The sequence below is a fragment of the Anser anser genome (genome assembly GCF_964211835.1).
Source record: "Anser anser genome assembly, chromosome: 3".
In the NCBI taxonomy this organism is placed as follows: Eukaryota; Metazoa; Chordata; class Aves; order Anseriformes; family Anatidae; genus Anser; species Anser anser.
Window position 1 is genome coordinate 108,419,378 of NC_139722.1, and position 12,736 is coordinate 108,432,113.

Genomic DNA, 12,736 nt, shown 5'->3' on the forward strand with positions numbered 1-12,736 from the left:
GCAAATAAATAAAGTTCTTCAGACCTGCTGGAGCCTTCCCCAGCTCCTCGGGGAGTTTGTGTGTCCATCTCGGGGCCCGCAGGTGCCCGTGCCCCTGGGGGAGCCGTGCTGGGGTGCCTTTGCGGCAGGGCAAGGAAGGTGCAGGGGGGTTGCCTGGTGGGAAGAGGGGCGCTGGGTGGGGAGCAGCAGAGCCCCCCTGGCTGGGAGGAAGGCCCCGGGAGGAGGAGGAGACGGGGGACAGACAGCGAAACGTTTTGCCTTTCCCCCCGGAGGGACACCCGGGGGGGGGGGGGGGGTTGCGATGCTGCTCCTGCAGCAGGAGCAAAGTTGGCCGCGCTGCCACGCAGGGCTGGTTCTCCTGCCTCCCTCCGCCTCCCTCCCTCCTCCTCCTCCTCCTCCTCCTTCTCCTCCACCTCCTCCTCCTCCTCCTCCCCGCGAGTTGAGCGCACAGTGCAGCCCGGCGGTGCAGGCGGCGCAGCCCCGCCGGCCGCTCGCCCTGCCCGGCCCCCGGCTCCCTCCCTCCCCGGTCCCCCTCCCCGGTCCCCCGGTGCCCCCCTCCGTTCCCCCCAGCCGCCGGGATGCTGCCGGGCTCCTCTCCCGGCCGCTGAGCCTCCGGCGGCCCGGGGAAGCCCGGAGCCCCTCCTGCAGCCCCCGGCGGGCGGATCGCGCTGCGGGTCACCTTGCAGGGAGGTGAGTGACCCCCCCCGGCTCCTCCGGGGAGCGATGCGCCGCATCCCCGCATCCCCAGCCCCCTGGGATGGGGGGGGGGGGGGGGTGGGGAACGCCGAGAGAGCGGGGGGCACGGCGCTTCCCGCAGCCGCCGCGGCGGAGGGTCCCCGGGGGGAGCCCCGGGGTGAGGGGGATCCCACCGAGCCCGGGTGGCTGGGATCCTGCCCCCGGCAGGTAGCTGGGGGGGTCCCCCTGCCCGGTGCTGCCCCGGTGCCCCGCTGGAGAGCCGAAATCTGCATGCCCGGTCCGGCACGGAGCGCCTGGAGGGGGTCAGGGGAGGGATCGGGCTTTTCCCAGGGCCGTGGGAGCAGTGGCGAGTTTTCTGGAAGGGAAACTGTGCGTGGGATCCCCCTCTTTTCCCCTTCCCCAGGAGGAGCCCCCTCCTGCTCCCCGTGGCAGAGCATCTTCCCCTCCCCTGCGCCCCGGGATGGGGAGAGGGGGCGCGGGGTGCACAGCCCCGGGGCACAGCCTGAGCCGGGGCAGGCTGCGGGAGGCTGGGCTGCTTGCGGCCCCAGCTGCCCTCCTGCCTCAGCACCCCGTTCCAGAGTCGCTGGGTTGAATTTCTTTTCCTTCCCACCCCTGTAGTTTGCGGGCAGTGGCAGCTAAGTTGGAGAGAGGGATGGTTAGAGGCGAGGAGGCAGGAGCGATCCCTGCTGTGTAGTGGGGTGACCTTGGGTAAGTAACCCACGCCTGCTGCTTCCTTCTGGGGCAGGTACTCCTAAAGCATCCCACAAGGAATCAAGGAGGACCTTCCGGTAGGCACAGGCTGGCAAAAATGCTTTGAGACCTTTCTGGAACTGGTGGTGCAGAGGGCAAGCCTTCCTGGAACAGGGCTGGTAGCGCTCCTCAGTCCAAAATGCAGCGCAGGAGGAGAGGTGCAAGGGTCTGTCCAGGACCAGCAGTGGTGGTGGCTTTTTCTCCCCTAAAAACCATGGAGCTACCTAGTGGCAGGAGTTGCTCTGGAGAGCAATCTGTTGAACTGTGTCTTCAAAATAGGAGGGAAGGCTGCAGCCTCAGCATGTAATGAGAAGGACGCCAAAAATAAAGAAATCTAAACTTCCAGGGAGATTAAATATTCAAATCACAAATAATTAGATATTAATCCCTCATAAACAGGGCATTAACAACAATTAAAAGATGCTTTGATATTCTTAAACACAAGAAGATGAGTTAACTGGTATTTTCAGGGGGATTATTGTGTATTATAAAATGCAGCCAGAGCAGAGAATGCACTTTTCTACATTCATGTATTTAAATGACTTACTCTTAATTATAGTTAATGAGCTATCATCTTCAAAGAAGCTGCATTTAGTTGCTCTTCATATTAGTTTCAAATTACTTCGCTCCAAAGAATAAACCACTTTGCATTTTACTGGCCAAGGTGACATTTTATTAGCAGTTTGGTAACTACAGGTCGTGTCAGGGTGTATGTAAGATGAATGCATTTGTAAGAATTAAGTAGGTTTCCTCTTATTAAGTGGGCAAGCAGACATCTCACATCGCTGGTACCGTATGCTCTGGAATAAATCTCACATGCTCAGGGAGGCTCTTCGTTATACAAATGCAGATGTAATGCGGTACTGGTGTGCATGGGCACCACCACGACACATTTAACTTGATGAACACTGCTTGCAGTATTTAAAATGCCTTGGCTTCTAAGGATAGTATCAGAGAAGAAGTGCCAACATAATTGGGCAAGGTTTTTTGTCCGTGTCTCTACTATGAATTTGCATTTGTAGACATTTATAAGTCAGCTATAAATGCCTCTGTCCAGAAGAATTTGCAATACAGGTTGTTTGGTTAGTAGGATTGCAGATTACATATTGGGACTTCCAAATTTTGTTTTCTTCACTTTGGAGACTCAACTTTTTATAGGTCACTGTACAGCAGAATTGAGGAAAAAATGGAAAAGAATTGCAGACTAAAACATGAGGAAAATGCTCTGCATGTTCAATGATTTTATTTTGACAAAACTGAATGAATAGTGTGTGTGTGTAAGTGTGTCAGTGTGTATCTGCTCATCTCTGAATACACATCCTCTGGCTATCAAAACAAACATTTCTGAATACTCTCTCTGGTAGAAGTTGGAAACTACTTTGAGCAATGAGATCACAGCAAAATGCTGCTCAGCAGATGTAAATGTCAGTAACCCCGAGGATTCAGGTGGAGCTGGACCAGCTTATACCACCTATGAATCTAGTGCAAAAGATTCAGAGCTTTGAGTTTAATGTCATAATATTGAACGAATGACGAATTTTGGTTATTTTCATTGCACCAGCAAAGACTGCATTTTAAAATAGTGGTGCAGTACATGAGAGGTGTGAGTCCATGAATGCCTTTAGCACTCCCAATTTTAAACATGGCATCGCTGCAAATGTGTATCTGTGTATCTGCATCTATATAAAACCCGAATGTGCAAAGTTCCCTCACATTAACCATCCACCCAAATCCATGCAGTAAATTATTTCTGTCACTGACCTCTGAGACTCCAATTCACTGAGGCACAGGAAGAATGAACTGACTGTTCACACCAAGCTGCTGGAATTTGAGCAGATGTTTAATGGGGTTTATGTGGGTTTATGTGTTTTGAGTAGAGCTCAGACCCCTCAAAACTCCCTGGGGATAGGGAAAGTCTCTTAAGTCGCATTTGCAACTGGATAACTTTCTTGGAAGATAATCATGGGATAATCAAAGGGTTCAGCTCCTTGAGGGGTCCCCTGATCGTCCTAGGTCCCATGAGATATCCTGCCTGGCATCAGGTCGGGCAGGACAGCTGTGCTCAGCGTGCTCCTGCAAAACATCTCTCAGAGGAGCAGCCTGCTGCATGCAGTGCTCAGAGCGTGGTCCCCACCCCATTCACCCACCTTTCTGCTCCTATTCTTGTGTTTTCTGCAGCAAAATAATCTCCCTTCTCCCCACTGCATATGGCTTGCAGGATCACGGAGGCGATGTTGCGTGGAACTGCTGCCAGCTGAACGCCTGTGCCTCCCATACAGAAATTTCCTATTTTTATATGGGAAGGAGGAAGAGGAAAGTCAACGTAGGGCTTTTCTTCAAGCTCTTGCAATGTCCTGAGTGTAAAGGGCCCCATGTTTCATTTCAGCTCTGATTTCTTCAGGGATGGTTGAATATGGGGTTAAGAAAGGTCTGTAAAGGTCAATGTACACCCATTGATACTATTTTTCAGCATTTCCCTGCTTGTCCTATCTGCCTTCAGCTACCAGTCTTGCTATATCTAAATCACTTCTGTAAAGGTTTTGTCCCACAGCATATTTCAGGCTCTGCAATTCTTCTAGAGCCTGATGAAGCAAGCCTGATTTTATTGCCCCAGCAGTGGCTGCTTAATCTAATCATCCTCGCCCTGATGAACCAGCACTAGCAATTTTACAGTATCACAGAAGCATTTTGCTAACAAAGTGACTTACAACCCTGAAGTGCTTTCCTTGGGGCAGGAGAAGCGGACACCTTCATTTTGCACTGAGCCAACACCACCAGGCCGTTTTCCTGTTCAGTTCTCTCTTTATTTGTCATTCCTTCCTTAGGAAGATCTTAACTCCTAGCTTAGAGCATCACATATCTGGGTGTTTCTGTCTGTGCACCAGCCTGGTTACAGGGATTTTAGGTCAAAGAGAGGCACCAGACTCAGCCCACAAGCAGACCAAGAGGGCCAGGGGATGCTATGATGCTGATATTCCTGCGTTCACGCACTCTCTGTTCATTTAAATGCTCTGCTGCATGCTGCAGGGGATCTTCGCTTTGCTGCAGGTTTCTGCAGGGCAGAGCATCAGGTATTTTATTCTAGGCTGGACAGTTTCAATTCTGTTGCAACACCAGGCACAACACTGAAATTAGGCAGAGAGATTTTTGCGGTAATTCACTTTTACACAGACCTTTAAATCTAGACTGACTCTCAGAAACCACCTAGACTCAGCGGTGCAGGAACCAAGAGGACGGAGGCATTGCATCTTTTCACCTGAGGATACGGCTTGTCTGTCAAGTAAATGATGACACACAGTGAAACAAGTAGTTAGCTGTGTGCAAGTTTTCACTCTTCAAAGCATGGATAGTGGTTAAATCCACAAGAACAATTGCTCTGGCCTCAAACTCGGCATGATAAGCGTGGGTCTAAGCTGAAGTTTTCCCCACAAGCTAGAGCAGCTCTCAGTCAGAGGCGAGGAGTGCTCTCCACTGCATGCAGGAGAGTCATGGGACTCTGTCTGGATGAAGTTTTTCTCAGCGAGGGCACTCAGTACAATTAAGAATGCAATTATACACCCCAGAGAACAGCCGCATTCACTTGCTTTGAAAGCAAAAGGCAGCACAATTTTCTGCTCCTGGAGTTGGCAAACAGATCCTTCAGCCTGACCACTCCGCTGAAGGTAGTGACCTGAGTTGTTTTATTGTGTGTAACTCTACTTATGGTCTCATGAAGGTCAGTTTTATGGGGCTGGACTTAATCGGGGAGTTTTGCAGCACAGCTTTATGGGATGGCTGGAGGGAGAGGAAAAGTCAGCTTGGCCATCTGTTGGGAGAGGTAGGGCTTTTATAGCAGGAATCACTCCTCATGCCTCAGTCTCCCCAGTGTGAAGTAGTGGGGGGGGTGGCTCAGAGGGGTGTTGTGAGGCTTCATGCATTTGGGGTTGTCAGATGGTCCCGTTCTGCAGTACTGGGGATCTCTGAGTAGCAGTGCTGCAAAGGACCCAGCGATCAAGCTGGCACAAAGGCATCCTTTGCTCTGCAAGGTCCTGGATGGCCAGGCTCAGAGAGGAGGCTACAGATTTGCAACCAGGAGAGATGGAGGAGGTGTGAGAGGAGCGTGCGCCAGGCATGTGCACAAGAGGCTCCACTCATGCGGAGGTGCAGAGTTAGGACAAGGTCCACTGGTTTTTACACGTTCACACTGAACTCGCCAGCCGCTTGGCCAAAGACTGATTCATAGCATTCATGCGTCCAGACGTGGTTAGGTAGCTGATAATAGCTTTCTGACACTGAGCTTTCCCCGATTACTTTGGTGAAATGAATTTCTTGCTTAAAGAGGCACAGAGCCTGATTTTTGACTGTTTTCACTTTGCAAAGTAATTGCCGTAAGTTGTGCAGATGGCAAGGTATTTTTATACTGGCGCCTTCCACAACAGAGAGGGTTATTTACATTACAGCCAGGTGCTGTTATTCAGGTCAGTTATTTATTAGCTGGAAAATGCAGTTCTGTCATCAAATGAAAAAAGTTGTGAATTTGGACTGAACTCAATAAATTGTTGAGGCTGTCAAAACCGGTCGGGAAGGAGGATGGCTAGAAAAGCCTGAATGTGTCATCTTTTATTGGAGACAACTTGAGGCAAATTGAACTAAAAGCAAGTTCATTCAATTAAAAATAAATAAATGAAACATTACAGTTAATTTTGGCTAATACAAGATGCTCCCATCTGCTCAAAAAAAAATATTTTCTTGCAGGGGGAACATTTTATATTTTAGGTCAACATGAGGTAATTCCACCTGTTTCCCCTCTGTTCTTTGGTTTAGCTGCTGAATCAAGCAATCAATTATTCAGGCAGACCTAATATGCATATTGTAATTGTTTCCACATTTAAATATACCTCTGGACAGGCAATCAAGAGACCTGGATTTTATTTCCAGCTCTGCTACTGTGTTTGACATGACCTTGGGCATCTCATTGCACCCTGACTCCCTCCTTTTTAGGGCAGGATAGGCCTGTGTCTCACAGTGGATTTGCTGCATATTGGTAATACTAAAATAGCATGGAGGTCTTTTTACTTCTACCGTTAGCAATTAAACATTTAGCTATCACTAATGCATGCATACCTAATTCCCCCAGTGTGAGTTAGTTGCATTGCTTTATGAAACTCCCTGTAGTTTACTTAATAGGTCAAAAGGAATTTCAGCTGTTGAAGTAGCAGCATTTTCTTAAAACAAAAACTATTATAATGAGCCCAGCTAGATCAAAAAGAAAAATACAGGTGGGAAAGGATTTTTTTTTCCTTCCTTTCCTTAAATATTTTACTTTGAAATCAGCTCTCCAGATTCATGGTGATTTCTCTCAAACAAAAGGTCCATAAGTGCTGCTGTAATTTCTAGATGTTTGAAATACCTTAAACCATGATGAAGCCTATGCAGTATGCATAAAAAAACAAACAAACAAACAAAAAAACCACCCTCACCCCTGAAAGATTGCACTAGGAAACCTGTAGCCTCCAAACCTCTCCATGTGGTTTTTGTCAGGCTGCAGGTCTCAGTATTTGCAGCTCTTCAAGATAGCTTTCTACCCTCTCCTTTCTCTGTGCTGGCAGTGTGGGAACTAGCATCAAACCCAACAGAACTTTGTGGACTCCAGTAGTCATGAGGCAGCAGCAGTTTCTGGTGACAGAGGTCTGCAAGGTGTTGTTATCGTCCCTTCTGGCCATGCAGGCATTAGGTTTGGAGTCACTGAGGGGTTAGCAGGAAGGTGCAGGAGCAGTGGTGTCTTCTTGGGAGCAGGGGAAACAGGTGGGAATCTGCTAGGAACAGGGAGATTTGGATAATAGGGTAACTCAGGTTGAAGGAACCACAGGTAGTCTCTAATCTTACCTCTGTCTTAAAGCAGGGTCTTCTCTGGGTCACAAGTTTCTCAGATCTTCATCCAGCTGGGTCTTAAAAATCTCCAAGGATGGAGACTACAACCTCCATGGACAGCCTTTTCCCATGCTTGACTCCCTTCATGGTGAAAAGGTTGGTCCTTATATCCAGGAAAGACTAGTGCAGAGGAACACAAGCTCTTTGAGCCCTTCCTCCTAGCTGGATCAGAGGAGAATGGCAGGGGCATGGCCATAAGCCTTGGAAGCGGATGGGGATTCCAGCATCAGGATGTCTTGCCTTCCTCTGCAAGCTTTCCTGCCCACAAACCACGTATTTGAGCTGATGCTGTCTCTCCTGGCCAGGCAAGACCTTGAGGTTGTGGTTCTGCCCAGATAAATGTCTTTCTGATCTGGGGTCTGGAGCTTTTCTGCATTAGTCTTGTTTTCCAGAGGTAACTGAGCTGGTTGTTCACACAGACCTTTTGGTACCTGGTAGGGTGCTCCCAAAAGCTGAAACAACCTGAGGCTGTGTGAGAGCTGCATGGAGGGGAGAGCCCCATGGAGGCTGGAAGACAACAGCATCCACTGGGTTACAGAAGAAAGAAAGAGCTTTGGGATGGTGGGCACTATCAGAGTTGGCTGACACTCCTTGTCTGACAGAGCCTGGGGCACAGCTCTTCTCTCCTTACCCTCTCTGCAGCTTGTATTTTTCTGCCTCACACCCTTTGCTTAATTAGTTTGTCAGCCACTGTCATCAGAGGAGCCTGCAGAACAGCCAGCAGAGCACAGCCTTCACTGCAGCTACCGTAGCTGGGCTCTGCTGTGACACAAGTGATAGCTTAATAAACCACAGCTTTGCAGATGAGAGATCCTGGCAGAGGTTACAGCTTCTTATTAAAACAAGAAAGAAGGAGAGAGGGGAACAAAAAGAAAAAAGAAAAAAAGAAATGCAAGAAATTGAGAAAAAATGAAGGTTTAAATAATGAATAGCTCCACTTTTAGTGCCAGAGACCTGGGTAAAAATTTCTAATCCCCAAGGAAAAAAATAGATCGAAGTTTGATCTAGTATTTGTCAATAGCTTGAACTTGGTTTTCCCTTCTGGTTCCAGCCTCAAGTCTGAAAGTGCAGAATTATTTCTGGTTAGCCTGCGCACCAGTGAGTGATTTGTGGGAAGAAATTCAAACCGTGTGAAGACAAATGAAACCTGAATCAAACCAGTTAAATTAACTCTGCATCTTGGAGCAGATGGAACAGCTCTCTTATTTAAAGGGCTCTGATGAGTTTCATTTTCCTGTCAGCATCATTTTGAGGCCTCGCTGAGGTCCTACACAATGAGAGTGGCTCTCTTTTTGCTTTGAGTGTTGGCTCCCTGCGGAGAAGACATCCTCTGATTGCCTCAGGTTGTCTATCAGAGGATGTCTGCTCAGTCGCGCTGCCATCCGGGATCCTCCAGGCTGCAGCTTGGCCTGGAAATTGGGGCAGTCTTCATTTTAGCACCTGCCTGTGAGTTGTGAACATGTGAGCCTGGAGCAGGTCAGGCCAGGAAAAGCCCTTAATGAAAGGATGGTGACTGATCGGCCTCCCCTCCAAGGAGGCCCTGCAGGCAGAGTACAGGCTCTGAGCCTTTTGCCCCCAAGCATCATTCACAACCACGTGCCCTTGTCCCTTGCTCCTCCAGCTGAACCTGGAGGACTCACAACACTTTCTTCACTTACCTGAAGGTTAGTATTAAGTTGAAAGGGTCTCACTTGTGGATTGCAGGTGTATTGTTGCTCTACAGAGAGACTGCCTGCCTGACTGTCCTATGCACCTTGCATAACTGCAATTAATTTCTCCCAAGAAATATTGTCAGGTAGGTGAAATGAATTCCAGGCCATAAGTCTAATTCTCCTACCAACACCAGGATAACAGCAGGCAACAATGGCCTTGGAAGTGTGATTTAACTCTCTTCAGCCAATGGTTCAGGAGAGAAAAGCCCAGAAATGGTTCGCTTTTATCAGTGAAGACATGAGATTTCATTTGTGGCTGACAACACTTAATCCTCTTTTCTTATTGATAAAGAATCTCTGGGCACCTCAACAGTTTCTCAGTTTCCCCAGACAGCCATTGACCTTGTTTTGGCTGTGCATCAAAATGCACTGGCAATCAAGGTGTTATTGATTTAAACCTAATGGCCAGCCACTCAGGAATTTCACCTGGAAAAGAAAAATCAATGCCCCATTGTTATTAATTATTATTATTATTATCATTAGCTATTAAGGTAGTATAATGGAAAGGCACAAGAATCTCACCATTTCCTCACCTCTAAGCCACACACTTGCAGGGCTGAGACATTGGGTCAAGCTCTGGAAAGGTAGCCAGCCAGCTACGGATTGAAGTGACAGTTTTCCTTGACTGCATGCTGCCATCCACACCTCTCTTTGCTGACCTTCCCCGAGGCATATGCAAGCTGCACAGCTATGCAGGGCCCCGGAGAGAATGCCCTGAGCAATGCATTAGCCCTCTTACTGGAGCAGCTGTGTGTAGGAAGGATGTTTCCTGTCTTGTCCTTGCTTCATTTCAGATGTTTTCTTTCCATCCTCCCCAATCCCAAGGGGAAAGTGTCACTCAGAATCTGCAAGATTGGCTTACAAGACTGGTTTAGATGCGCAGCAGGTAGGCGCTGGCCAGATAAATGCTTAGATCCGTGGAAGGACTAAGCAAACACCACCTGCTCTGTCCTATCTACTAAACGAGGCAGGCCTGGATCCACCTTATCGTCCACAAGCTGAATGGTCCAACATCAACTGTGTCCAGGCCACTAAAGTCTCTTACTTACCCAAACAAGATGGTTCTGCCCTTCGTACCTCTCAGAAACATCCATGGCACTTATTTACTGCTGGTTGGGTATTGCCTGGGAGAGGGCACAGGCTGAAGCCGGGCTGTTGGGCGTGATAACACTTTGGTGGTGTGGGTGATGAGGGAGCATGTATCATAGCTGCCTTTAGGTCCTTGGGATAGTAGAGATATCAGCTGTAGAATCCCAAATATATCATAAGCAGTCCTGGTTCAGGACTTTACAAAATCATATCTGTTGGCACTCCACAGACTTTGGAGCCAAATTATCTTTTCCAGTGTTGTTGAGTCTTCATCTTCCTTTTAACAGCCAATTGGAAAGGCAGCTGGGAAAGCGATTGGAAAGGGAGCAAGGGGTGTCTCGGGACAGTCCTAAATCCTGACAACATCAACATCCTTTTGACCTCCTTAAGCGCTCCTGGGTCTCATGTCAGTTGGGCATGCCGAAGCATTTTTCCCTGTGGCCTCTCTTTATTTTTCTCCTCTTCTTCCTGAGGAGTGTGGAAAGGACCAAAGGATGGCTTTTGTTTCCAACGACTTTGGACCTTTGCCATGTAAGACAGCTTTAAGGAGGTGGGAGCGAACCTTCCTCATAATCCAACCCTTTCAAAATGACCTCTCAAAAATTACATGAGGAACATATATTAGTCTGCACACCAGCCAGCCCTGGTGTCACTATTTGTGCAGAGCCTCATTTGCACGAATTCGAAGCAAGCATTTTCCATGAAGACAGTATAGCTGTCAATGAAATGCCTGGGGTGAGACCTGCATTTCCAGAGCCAAGCATTATCTGGATGATACACGAGTGTAGAGGCAACATGAAGGGAATCTGACAGTGCAGCTCGAAGGCATGAGATAAAGCTGCTTTAAAATGGCATTTTCCCAAGTGCTACTCAAACCAGACAAGACACATTTGTTGGAATGATGTGAGTGCACCAAGAAGCAAGACCTGGCCCACGCTTTGCTGCAGTCATTGATGCAGTGACCAAATTATTGACCCTTTCATTTGTTTCTCTGGGAGGGTATCTATTTGGTTTGTACATCTTCTTCCCATTCCTGCTACATCTGTGGCAGAATTGTAGAGTATTTCTGCTGACCATCTCTGTTTGCTTGGACTAATGCCAGAGCTAAGAATGCCTCTAAGACAGTTTGCAGTTTTGGGTGAAGTCTCTCTGACTTCAGTGGGGCCAACAGTTTATGTCACGTGTCAGGGAGCCTTGCACATTTTTCAGGCTGGCTCAGGGGGAACTGAGCAAAGCCTTGTGACAACTTACTCATTAATCGCCGAGTTTTTCTCAGCTCCTGCCTCTGGCGATGTGCTTTCCTTTTGTTTCTCTGGGAGGGGAGGGTGGAAGAAGGGGAATGATTACGTGCAAACAGTTAGAGAGATGACAGAACGATCCCCTTAGCAAATGACCCCACCAAACCTGGGTAAAGCAGCAGGTATTCCCCAACTCAAATTGTGTCAGGGTCCCACTGTGCCTCTGGAGCCTAAACAATGAAATTGGGACTGCTCGGTAACCTACAGGAGACTGTGCATGTTGGCAGTGTTTATGGGACCATGATGCTTGCAGAGCAGTGGATGGAAGATGGTATTTCTGCAAGGACCAGTCCTAAGGCACGTGTGACATGTTGGCCTCCCCATCTACTCTCTTCTTGCTTCCTCCAAAAGCAGCTTCACCTTACACCACCATGTCCGTGTTGGCACAAGCTGTTACTCAGTGTCACCCCACTGTGAGTGGAAAGAGGGCACAGTCCTCTGTTCATTTAGCACAGACGTAGTTTCATATGGAAAGGAGTTTTCCTTGGAAAGGCAGAGCACCTGCTGTCAATCTTAGCTGCTGCAAAGGGATTTAGGTCTTTCCTTTGGTGAAACTGAGTCCAAGCTTCCAAACTAATTTGCAAATCGTTTCAATTTTGCCAGCATGTTCCCCAGGTTTGGGGCTGAGAGAAGCACAGCGTAAATTCCACAGCATCCCACCATCATATATTTTCACTTGTGCAGCTTTCCTGACAGCTCATTTAGAACAAATTCTGAACTATTTGCCAACTCATTAAAATGGGTTTTCTACATGTTAAAACAAGTGCTTTCTTGCACATTAAATGAGTTTCTTACTTCATTCCTAGTGTAAGAGCAGAAGACCAGCTCTTAGGGGTTTAAATATCTCTTGTAAGCCAAAAGGGAGACAGAAAATTTTTGAAGGCTAAAATTTTATAGAGGAAATACATTTAGTTTTTTCTAGCCATTGCTTTGTTAGAAGGTCTCTGATATAAAGGAGAAATAGAGAGAAAGCATCAAGTAAAAATAATACATGTGTATGTTTGTTTGCAATTCTTGTTTTCCTCCAAGCAGCACTTTGGGGACAGGTAGTCCTACCTTAACAATTTAACAAGTGTATTTGAACCTTAAAAAGTGTATTTGAAGGCAGAAACATTTCACGTGATTCCTGTGCAACATTTCATGTGATTCCTATGCTTGGGCCCAGAAACAAAATCCTGAGCTCATTGCTGCCGTGATGCGTACAACCATATTTCAAAAAGCTTATTCCTTTGGCTGCACCTGAGCAGAAGAGGTGTCCTGGTGAGAAAGTATTTGGTCCGG

At 47.8% G+C, this 12,736-nt stretch overlaps 1 protein-coding gene and 1 long non-coding RNA gene across 12 annotated transcripts in view; one reads left to right on the forward strand and one right to left on the reverse strand.

The window, feature by feature from the left end:
* The window catches only part of LOC310896365, a 48,503-nt gene extending 48,221 nt beyond the window's left edge, over positions 1-282 (reverse strand). For all 10 annotated transcript variants that reach the window (XR_014581427.1, XR_014581428.1, XR_014581429.1 and 7 more), the window contains exon 1: positions 25-282. This is a non-coding gene — a long non-coding RNA (uncharacterized lncRNA). The remainder of the gene's footprint in view (positions 1-24) is intronic.
* A 118-nt stretch (positions 283-400) lies between these two features.
* Positions 401-12,736, forward strand: part of SYNDIG1 (synapse differentiation inducing 1) — a 73,226-nt gene continuing 60,890 nt past the window's right edge. For both annotated transcript variants that reach the window (XM_083828559.1, XM_083828560.1), the window contains exon 1: positions 401-690. The gene's annotated coding sequence lies outside the window, so the exon portion shown is untranslated. The remainder of the gene's footprint in view (positions 691-12,736) is intronic.